Below are 11,907 nucleotides of genomic sequence, written 5' to 3' on the forward strand. Positions count from 1 at the left end.
ACCATCATATCACTAAGCTTATTAAATCCCTAACAACAACGTTTCTTTCCTTGAACAAACTTCCTTAACCTTCTGTTTGTTGCTTCCTGCCAATGACTTTAGTCATCTAACTTCACAGATTAAGTATTAATCTTCAACACAACCCCTTCATTCTTAATCTGTTGAGCTCCATACATGATCTCAAATACTCAAATCTTTCCTTTCCCAAGCTCTTTGTAAAAATGTCAGCAAATTGATCATTAGTTGAACAATGAGCTAACTCTATTTCACCCTCCTTTACAGCTTCTCTTAAATCATGGTACTTAACCCTGATATGCTTCGTTCTACCATGTTGAACAAGGTTTTTAGCTATTGCTATTGCTGATAAATTGTCAACATTAATCAGTGTTCCCTTGTTCAGCTTGAACTCAGCTTATCCAGTAGTTTCCTTAACCATAAAGCATGATTGGTAGCCGCTGCACAAGCAATGTATTATGCCTCAGGTGTTGACTGAGCTACAACTTGCTGCTTCTTGGAACTCCAAGCAAACACAGCACTTCCAAAAGAAAATCAGAACCCTCCTGTGCTTTTAGAATCATCCAAAGAACCAGCCCAATCACTATAGAAAAGCCTATCAGCTGACTGCTCTCCTGCTTCATATATACCAGTCCATAATTCACAGTCCCTTTAACATATCTTAGAACTCTTTTAGCTGCAGCAAAGTGTACTTCTGAAGGACTCTGCATGAACCTTGATAGCAAGCATGTTGCAAACATTATATCCGGCCTAGTAGTTGCTAAATAAAGTAAAGAACCAATAATGCTTCTATATAGCTGCCCATTGGCTTTCTCAGCACCATCTGCTACACTGAACTTAGCACCAGTACACAATGGAGTACTTACTACCTTGCACATGCTCAAATTAAACTTCTTTAACAAATCCTGAGCATATTTGCCTTGATGCAGTATGACTTTATCAGTACCTTGCACCACTTTCATACCAAGGAAATAAGTCATAACCCCTAAATCAGTCATCTCAAATTCTTCCTTCATCCGGGATTTAAACTTAGACACATACTTACCCTTTAGTCCAGTAACTAGAAGATCATCCACATATAATGCTACTATAAGTTCCACAGTATTATGCTCATGTTTCACATACAAGGTTAATTCATTGATGTTTCTCAAAAACCCCTAACTCTTGAAGTATTCATCAATTCTAGTATACTAGGCTCTTGGAGCTTGTTTCAGGCCATACAATGCCTTGATAAGCTTGCATACCTTCTTCTTAGACCATTGCTGCACATAACCTTTAGGCTGCTCAATATAAATGTCTTCAGAAAGAATGCCATTAAAAAAAGTTGATTTGACATCCAGATGATAAATTCTCCATCCCTCCTTGGATGACAAAGCAACAAGCATCCTTATTGTGTCATGTCTGGCCACTAGAGCATATGTTTCCATGTAATCAACCCCATAAAGTTAAGCATACCCTTTAACCACCAACCGAGCCTTGTACTTGTTGACAGAACCATCTGGATTAAGTTTGGTTATATAAATCCATTTCACTCCTATGATGTTTTTGTCAGCTGGTCTATCAATAAGAATCCATGTCCCATTCTTAGATATCATCTCCATTTTAGCATCCATAGCTGATTTCTAGTGGTCATCTAGCTGAGCTTGTTTGAAGCTTGCTGGTTCAACTAATGCTACATTACATCTACTGTAAAAGTCAACTAAGCTCCTTGTACCTTTAATTGCTTTACTTTCATCCTCCGATCATAATCAACATTAGTTGCAGTTTGCTGTGACTCTTCATCTAATGGAATTTAAAGTCTCGGTTGCAGAGCATGACATCAACACTTCAAAGATAAGGATGTCCATATGTCAAAACACATGACTTAGAATTTTATCCTTAAGCAGTTAAGCAGTTTTTTTTTAGAAATAAAGGCCACATGTTGTGAGCCGTTAAAAGACAGCAGTTATAAGTTGTGCTGTCTTTGATCCCCTATTTTTAGAGTAACTGTTTCTTGCTCTTATCCTTTCAATATTTGTGTATAAATACACTTACTGCAGCAGTGAAATAATCAATCATTCCTTGTTTTCAATTTATCTCTTTTATGAAATTCTCTCTTATAAATATTCTCAAAAGTTTAACATGGTATCAGAGCGTTTTTGAGTGATCTTAAGGGACCTTGGCAAAATAGTTTCAAAACATTTATCTTTTACAAAAAAATTTTTCTTTATCTGTTCTTTTTGTCAGACTTCAAAAATAAATGGCTTCCTCCAATTACAGCATTGCTGCTCCTCCAGTTTTCAATGACAACAATTATCCCATGTGGGCTGTAAAAATGAAGGCATATCTAAAGGCCTTCGACTTGTGGGAAGTTGTGGAAGTAGGAGGAGATCCTTCTGCCCGACAAGCCAACCTAACAATTGCTCAAATGAAGCAATACAATGAAGAAGTAGCAAAACGGTTTAAAGCTTTGTCTTGCATCCACTCTGCTGTCACGGATGCAATCTTTGTAAGGATCATGGCATGTGAATCTGCAAAGGAAGCTTGGGACAAGATAAAGGAAGAGTTTCATGGTAGTGATCGTACAAGGCAAATACAGATTTTAAATTTGTTGAGAGAATTTGAAGTGCTAAAAATGAAAGATGAAGAAACGATGAAGGATTATTCTGATAAAGTTTTAAGAGTTGTAAATCAATTAAGACTATTTGGTGAAAATATAATAGAAAGAAGAGTTGTCAATAAATTTTTGGTAAGTTTGCCTGAAAAATTCGAATCAAAAATTTTCTCTCTAGAGGATTCTAAGGACCTGACAACTATGTCAGTATCAGAATTAATAAATGCTTTACAAGCTCAAGAGCAACGCAGAGCATTAAGGCAAGAAGACCATGTTGAAGCAGCCTTGGCTGCAAGAAGAGTTGACAAACGAACCAGTAGTGGAAGTCACAAGAAGTCTGAATATGAGAAGAAAGACAAAGACAAGAGGTATGAAGAAAAGAAACAAGGAAAGAAAGGGCGATTTCCACCATGTTCCTATTGTAAAAAGAAGAATCACATTGAGAGATATTGTTGGTATAGGCCTCCTGTAAATTGTAGAGCTTGCAATCAAAAGGGACATGTTGAAAAAGTTTGCAAAAACAAAGAAAATCAGGTTGAAGAAAAAGCTGCAATTGTGGAACAAAAGGAAGATGCTGAAGAAACACTATTTATGGTTATTGAATCAAATGACTCAAAAAAAGACAGTATTTGGTTGATTGATAGTGCCTGCTCCACGCATATTACAGGTAAGATTAAGAATTTTCTTGATCTAAATAAAGCCTACAAGTCAACTGTGGAAATTGGAGATGGAAATTTGCTAGAAATTGGAGATGGAAATTTGCTAAAAATTGAAGGTCGTGGCACTGTTGGTATCACTACTAAGAAAGGTATGAAAACCATTGCAAATGTTTGCTTTGCACCTGAAGTTACTCAAAACCTTCTAAGTGTAGGGCAGTTAGTGAAAGAAAAAAATTCACTTTTGTTCAAAGATGAACTGTGCACGATTTTTGACCCATCTGGTAGAGAAATAGCAACTGTAAAAATGAGAAACAAATGTTTCCCATTAGATTTGAATGAAGCAGGTCATATGGCTTATAAATGTGTTTCAAATGAAGCTAGGTTGTGGCACAGAAGATTAGGCCACATCAACTATCAGTTCATAAAGAACATGGGATCTTTGAATCTTGTCAATGATATGCCAATAATTACTGAAGTTGAGAAAACATGTGAAGTTTGTCTACAGGGCAAGCAAAACAGGCATCCTTTTCCTAAACAAAGTCAAACACGAGCCACAAATCGGTTGCAACTCATACATACTGATATTTGTGGTCTTATTGGCACTTTATCACTCAATGGAAACAAATATTTCATTTTGTTTATTGATGATTTCAGTAGGTTTTGCTGGATATTTTTTCTTAAGCAAAAGTCAGAAGCCATTCAATACTTTATGAAGTTCAAAGTTCTTGTGGAGAAGCAAACTGATCAGAAAATTAAAGCCTTAAGATCAGATAATGGCTCAGAATACACTTCAAATGAGTTTAAAGCCCTGTTAACTCAAGAAGGAATCAAGCAATTTCTTACAGTACCCTACAGTCCTCAGCAAAACGGTGTGAGCGAGAGGAAGAATCGTACTATTATGGAGATGATCAGATGTCTATTATTTGAGCAACAAATGCCAAAATACTTTTGGGCAGAGGCTGCAAATTTTGCTGTGACTTTGCAAAATTTAATACCCACTACAGCTTTAAATTCAATGACACCATTTGAAGTTTGGCATGGATATAAACCATCTATTTCAAATGTGAAAGTATTTGGCTGCATTGCATATGCCCAAGTTCCCCAGCAGAAAAGAACCAAACTGGACTCAAAAACCCAAATCTCAATCAACTTGGGTTATAACAGTGTTTCAAAAGGATATCGATTGTTTAATGTTGAAACAAAGAAAGTTTTCATAAGTCGAGATGTAGTGTTCAATGAAGACATTCACTGGAATTGGATGAAGAATGAAATTGCAGAAAATAACAATGATAATGTTGCGGTAAACCTGGATGTTTTTGAAGAAGAAGCAGGACATGAGTTAGATGATAATATCGATGACATACCAGTAAGAGGAATTCGATCTTTACAAGATATTTATGAGCAATGTAACGTTGCTATAACTGATCCATGTTCCTATATTGAAGCTGCATCTGATGAACAATGGAAACTTGCTATGGAGGCTGAAATGACAATGATTAAAAGAAACCAAACTTGGATTTTGGTTGATAGACCAAAACATCAAAGAGTTATCAGTGTAAAGTGGATTTTCAGAACCAAGCTAAACTCTGATGGCTCAATAAATAAATTGAAAGCCAGGTTGGTGGTGAGAGGTTTTTCTCAAGTCCATGGTGTGGATTTTTTTGAGACTTTTGCTCCAGTGGCAAGGCATGACACCATTAGACTTCTTGTAGCACTTGCAGGAAGGGAAAAATGGAGGATTTGGCACATGGATGTTAAATTTGCGTTTTTAAATGGGACTATAAGTGAAGATATTTATGTGGAGCAGCTTGAAGGATTTGTTGAGAAAGGCAAAAAAGACAAAGTCTGTAAATTGATCAAGGCTCTTTACGGTTTAAAGCAGGCACCAAGAGCTTGGTATAAAAAAATTGATGCTTATCTAAGGAGTAACAAATTCTTTCGCAGTGAAAGTGAACCCACCTTATACGTGAAGAGTTCGTTGGGTAAAATCCAACTTATTGTCTCAGTTTATGTAGATGATTTACTTATAACTGGACCAAATAAATCTGATTTGAACAGCTTCAGAAATAAAATGAAATCTGAGTTTGATATGAGTGACTTGGGTGAAATGAGTTATTTCCTTGGTTTGGAAATTCAGCAAAGGTCAGACCTTATCTGCTTGCATCAAAAAAAAATATGCAGGAGAGCTGCTAAAAAGATTTAAGATGGAAGGTTGTAAGCCTGTGTCTACACCACTTACTACTGGAACCAAACTGTGTAAAGATGATGGAAGTACCTTGGTTGATGTTACTCAGTATAGGAAATTAATTGGTTGCTTGCTATATCTCTCAGCATCAAGGCCAGATATAATGTATACCACTAGTCTGCTTTCTCGATTTATGCAATCACCTACAAAGACTCATTTAACTGCTGCAAAACGAGTTTTGAGGTATGTGAAAGGGACTCTAAATTATGGTCTTTTGTATGGACAAGTTGAAAATAAAGAATTGGAAGGGTATAGTGATAGTGATTGGGCTGGGAGTTATGATGATTCAAAAAGCACCAGTGGATACTGTTTTTCTTTTGGAAGTGCTATGTTCAGTTGGAACTCAAAGAAACAAGACATTGTTGCTCAATCCTCTGCTGAAGCAGAGTATGTGGCTGCTACGTCTGCAACAAATCAAGCTCTGTGGCTTAGAAAGGTACTTTTGGATTTGAAGTTTGAACAAATAAATCCAACTGTTCTCTGGTTAGACAATCAGTCTGCTATTGCTCTGGCTAAAAATCCAATTAATCATAGTAGAACCAAACACATCAGGATAAAGTTTCATGTAATACGAGAAGCTGTGACGAACAATGAAGTTGTTGTAAATTACTGTGGTACTGATGATCAAATAGCAGATATTTTTACTAAGGGATTATGCAGAGAAAAATTTGAGTTGCTTAGAAGCAAACTGGGAATGGGCAACGTCGACTTCAAGGAGGTGTAATGGAATTTAAAGTCTCGGTTGCAGAGCATGACATCAACACTTCAAAGATAAGGATGTCCATATATCAAAACACATGACTTAGAATTTTATCCTTAAGCAGTTAAGCAGTTTTTTTTTAGAAATAAAGGCCACATGTTGTGAGCCGTTAAAAGACAGCAGTTATAAGTTGTGCTGTCTTTGATCCCCTACTTTTAGAGTAACTGTTTCTTGCTCTTATCCTTTCAATATTTGTGTATAAATACACTTACTGCAGCAGTGAAATAATCAATCATTCCTTGTTTTCAATTTATCTCTTTTATGAAATTCTCTCTTATAAATATTCTCAAAAGTTCAACATCATCAGCTGTACTAGTGAAATTATATTGATCAGCACCTTTATTAGACCAATTCTAACTTTGTCCCTCATCAAAACTACATTTCTGCTTATAAAGATCTTCTTCAGCTCAGGATCATATAACTTGTAGCCTTTTGAAACTTCACTATAGCCAACCAACACTGCTGTAATAGACTTTGGATCAAATTTGGACCTCCTTGCATTTGGAACCATAGCATAGCAGATGCTTCCAAAGGTTCTGAGGTGAGACACTCTTAGTTTATGTTTAAACCACATTTCATAAGGGGTTTTGCTATTCAAGACCCTGGTATAAGCTCTGTTTAGTAGATAATTAGCTGTATTTACAGCTTCTACCCAAAATACTTTTGGCATCTTCATCTAGTATAGTAAGCATCTCCCTATCTTTGCTAAGGTTCTATTTATTCTCTCAGCCTTACCATTCTATTGAGAGCTATATGGAATTGTTAAATGATGCTGCACTCCCAAAGACTCAAGATACTGCTCAAAAACAGAAGAAGTATACTCCTTACCATTGTCAGTCCTCAAGGTTCTGACCTTTTGACTAGAGAAATTTTCAGCAGCTGCTTTAAACTTCTTGAAGTAGCTCAAAGCTTCAGACTTCTCTTTCAAGAAGAATATCCAACAAAACTTAGAATAATCATCAATAAAGATGATATAATATTTGCTTCCACTGAGTGAAGCAGTTTTTATGGGACCAAAGATGTCAGTATGCACCAACTCAAGCTTTCTAGAAGCCTTCCATCCACTCTGCTTAGGAAATGGTTTCCTAGTCTGCTTTCCAAGTTGACAAGCTTTACAAAGCTTAGATGGTTTTACAATCCCAGGTAAGCCTTCCACTAGACTCTTTGCTGACATTAGAGACAATGAGCTGTAATTGACATGTCCAAATCTCCTGTGCCACTTTTCTGATATATCCAACTCACTATACAAAGCCAAATGTGAAGTATTTTTAGCTAAATTAAGAGGATAACAATTGTTCCTTATTGCAACAGTGTACAATTCATCACCATTTGGATCAATCACTGTGCAAACTCACCCTTAAATAGCAAAGTATAATGATCCTTGGCCAATTGCCTACACTTAACAAATTGTGATTGGCACTTGGTACATAATGCACACTATTGATGCACTTATCTCCTGAGACAATTTCAACTTTAACAGTGCCAATGCCAAGTATATCTAGGTAGTTACCATCTTCAATATTCACTTTTGACTTAAAACTTGTATCAAGAGTGGAGAAAAGAGACTTATTCCCAGTTAAATGATGTGAGCAAGCATTGTCTAATAACCATACAATATTTTTGTTTAGACCTTCTTCACTTGTTGCCATAAACAAAACCTCCTCAGTTTCATCTTCTATCTGCTCAGCTACATCAACTTTTTCTTTTTCTATGGCATGAGTCTTACATACTTTCTCCACCTGCCCTTTTTGATTACAAGCTCTACATACCACATTTGGTCTGTACCAACAAAACTTCTCAGTGTGATTAGTCGTCTTGTAGTACTAACATGGTGAAAACTCTTTCTTTTTCTCTTTCTATCTCTTCTCTCCAGTCTTCTTTCCCTTGTTTTTCTTCTCAACAGTATCACTCTTTAACTTCCTATCAGCCTCATTTTGAGTTTTGTACTTAGCAATCAAGGCAAAATCAGCTGCACTCTTTTGCCTAAAAGCTCTTCTTTGCTCAAGTCCCTTCAAAGCATTAACTAGTTCTTTTAGAGTAATTTGAGCCAAATCTCTAGAGTCTTCTAACGATGTCACTTTTGATTCATACTTCTCAGGTAAACTCACCAACATCTTACTCACTAAACGTTCTTTAGTAATTTCCCTTCCAAGTAACCTTAATTGATTTACTAGTCCCATCATTTTACCAATAAAATCTCTAATGTTCTCACTGTCCTCCATTATAAGCATTTCAAACTTTTGAGTTAAGTTAAAAGCCTGAATTTGCCTAGTTCGTTTACTTCCAAAAAATTCATCCCTCAGATAGTCCCAAATTTGCTTAGGAGATCTCAAATGTATAACCCGAGCAAAAATCTCATTAGATAAAGTTGAGTGAAGGTAAGACATAGCTTTATACCTTTTTGCTTTGTCTTCCTCAAATTGCCTGATCTGAGCTATAGTCGGATTAGCTCTCCTTTGCATTGGCTCTTCATCTGTCTCCACTGCTTCCCACAACGTGAAGGTTTTGAGATATGCTTCCATCTTTACACTCCAGAAAGAATAGTTCTCTTCGGTGAACTTTGGTGGAGTTTATGAATTGAATCCGGAAGTCATTGTATCACAACCTAGGCCCTTTAAGATCACTTAATGCTTTGATATCAATTGAAGAAAATAGCTAAACAGCTGATTAAAGAATTTCTAGGAAATTTTACTTGAAAAAGTTCAGAGAGCTTTGTTGAGCAGAAAAACAGAGAAAGAAATTCAGCTCAAAATATTGGATCCAAAAAGCACACCGATCCAATTTTCAAATTTATATTTATACTAAGCAATTACAAACTTTCCTCATAAATCAAATCAAGAGCAAAAACTTCACACCAATCGAAGCACAGCTTCAACAGAAAACAAGAAGAAGAAGCATGATTGTCGAGCGTTGAAAACAAAAAATGATAACTAGACAAAACGACATCAAAATACTGCATACAGCAACTGAACAATTAAACCAAGTTAAACGACATAAGAAACCATCGTATCACTAAGCTTATTAAATCCCTAACGACAGTGTTTCATTCCTTGAACAAGTTTCCTCATCCTTCAGTTTGTTGCTTCCCGCCAATGACTTTAGTCAGCTAACTTCATGCTTTAGTCAGCTAACTTAACACCTTAGTCAACTAACTTCACACTTTAGTCAGCTAACTTCATGCTTTAGTCAGCTAACTTAACACCTTAGTCAGCTAACTTCATGCTTTAGTCAGCTAACTTCACAGATTAAGTATTAATCTTCTACATATCCGACTAGGAATCTTTTGTTCAGAATATCTAATTAAGCATGGAAATTAAAAGTAATTAATTACTTTTTTGGGGCTAATTATTTTCAGGTTTGTGTAAAAGAAATGAAGGAATTGAAGCTTCCGCAGACTGTTTGACCACCTAGCTCCAATTAGTTATTTCTTTATAGAAAACCAATTAACCTAGTCTGCGAATCTCATTAATTATTTCTCTCTCTCTTTCTCTTTTTCTTTTGGCTTTTCTCCTTCCTCTTTCTCGGAGATTATCAAACATGTTGGCAGCAGGAACATGCTACCATGGCATTGAAAAGAGCAAAATTTGCAAGCTTGTAGATCACAATTTACAGGTTCCATGAAGCTTGAAAGGAAGCCGTAGATCCCAAGAGTACTTTTAGGGAAAACAAAGAAGCCAAATCCCCATTCCATTTCACATGAAAGTCAACCTGGAATGAATTTCCAGAAAACTTGTGAACCTCTCTTAGCAGATTGCAACCCCCTGTTCTTCCCTTCCGTTGCTGTGCTTTAAACCTTTACCCCCGATACTTAGACCAATCATTTCTTTGAAAAAAAGAATGAATCAATTTCAGTAGTTGACGCTCTAGAACTTCGAATCTAGTCAATCAGAGTAAGGGCGATTCAGAAACAGCCATTTCAAAATATAAAACACAAGCAATTTACACAATTATTCAACACGTTTTATTTCGCTGGTTTGGAGAAAATTCCCTTGTAAAATAAGGAAATAAAAACCAGAATTTGCCAAAATGAATAATTAAGAGGGCAAATTTGACTACATATAAATGACAAATTCTAGCATACATTATTCATGTAACTTGTAAAATTTGTGTTTCAATCAACTTTTCATGAAAAACATGGCAATTAAATCTACTCCAATACTTCTTTCCAAGTATAGGGACAACACACCTAACATGCAAATAACTCATCAATTTCATATTTTTTTTTATCATTACTTTAATTTCTTCTTTTCATGTATAGAGATAATAAATCTACTACGTGACAACTAAGTCTACCGTAATACTCTTTTTCACGTATAAAAATAATAGACTTAATACATGACAATTTATCATGAAAAAAACAACAACGGAAAGCAATGTTATTAATATGATATTAAATTTTTAATATTGACACGTAATTTAAAACCAATCGACAACAAATAGAGTAACCCTTATCTTTATATATCTAAAAATTAGAATTTTTCAACACTAACAGATACGAGAAATTTGTTTATCCTCACTCAAGTACTTTTATTGATAGAAACTAGTTTTTACCAATTAAGGATGTAGACTAGGGGACTTCGTTTCATCCTTAGAAGTTGTAAATAAAAAGGTTGACTATTTTATTTCTTTCAATTAATTTCTATTATCTCGTTTGGGATAATAAAATATCCTTTTCGTTATCGTTGAAAATAAAACTCTGAACCAATTTGTGCAACTTGTTTCAACAAAGGTGTATGCCACGTTATTTCCATTGAAGTTAAATGTCTTTCTCAAACCTTGTTTTAAATGCATTCTTCCAAACCTATCCACACTCCAGAGAATGACGGCTGAACTGTGGCTAAATACCCAAATTTTAAGTTGTTTTTGTTTGGGTATCACATCAAGGGAGACGCTTTCTTCTCTAAATGATATTTGAACGGGGAATTGAAATTGTCCACCTTTTTAATGATATTATTTTCACAGTAATTACACAATACCAATATCCACAAAATTAATATATTTACTTTTAGAAAAGTTTTAAAACGTAATTTATAAGCAATTTTACTTGGCTGAAAAGGAAAACCCAATTTTATATTTTATCCACTTGTACCTTCAAAGTCATTTGATAAAATTGAAAGAATAGACGATATTTTATCCACTTATTCTTTAGTATTTAACTTATTAATTGATGCGTGAGTTCTTTATTTAAATAATAGGTTGAATCTTTTTTTTTTAATTAAAAAAATCATTTAATCATTTAATTAATGGGCAGATGAACTCAAAAACTAAAATTGATTTTGCTTTTTACATTTTTTTTACTTTGGGTTTTCATTTTTTTGAGTTTGGTCGGTTATCAGAAGGTTTTAACATTCATCCAATCAAAGCCCATTGCTTTGTTAAATTCTTGAATGATAATAAAATATTTTGCAGATACATCTTCCAATTGCTGGTATTTGACAAATGGGATAACGAAATGGAAGAAGTCTAAAAGAGAAACAAGAAAACTTATAATCACTCACTAACCCCAAAACCACCCCAACTTCTAGAACAATTCAGGGAGCAAAAACACAAACACAAACTGGTATTCTTACTACATTTGATTCCACCAATGAACTTAACAAAGAAGCCCTTTGGCCTTGAAAACATTGGAAAACAA

At 35.1% G+C, this 11,907-nt stretch overlaps 1 pseudogene; it reads left to right on the forward strand.

The window, feature by feature from the left end:
* The first annotated feature begins 5,471 nt into the window (after positions 1 to 5,471).
* On the forward strand, positions 5,472 to 6,236 carry LOC148762336 (secreted RxLR effector protein 161 pseudogene; annotated as a pseudogene).
* The last annotated feature ends 5,671 nt before the right edge of the window (positions 6,237 to 11,907 follow it).

The sequence above is a fragment of the Theobroma cacao genome, chromosome 5 (genome assembly GCF_053813885.1).
Source record: "Theobroma cacao isolate CCN51 chromosome 5, ASM5381388v1, whole genome shotgun sequence".
In the NCBI taxonomy this organism is placed as follows: domain Eukaryota; kingdom Viridiplantae; phylum Streptophyta; class Magnoliopsida; order Malvales; family Malvaceae; genus Theobroma; species Theobroma cacao.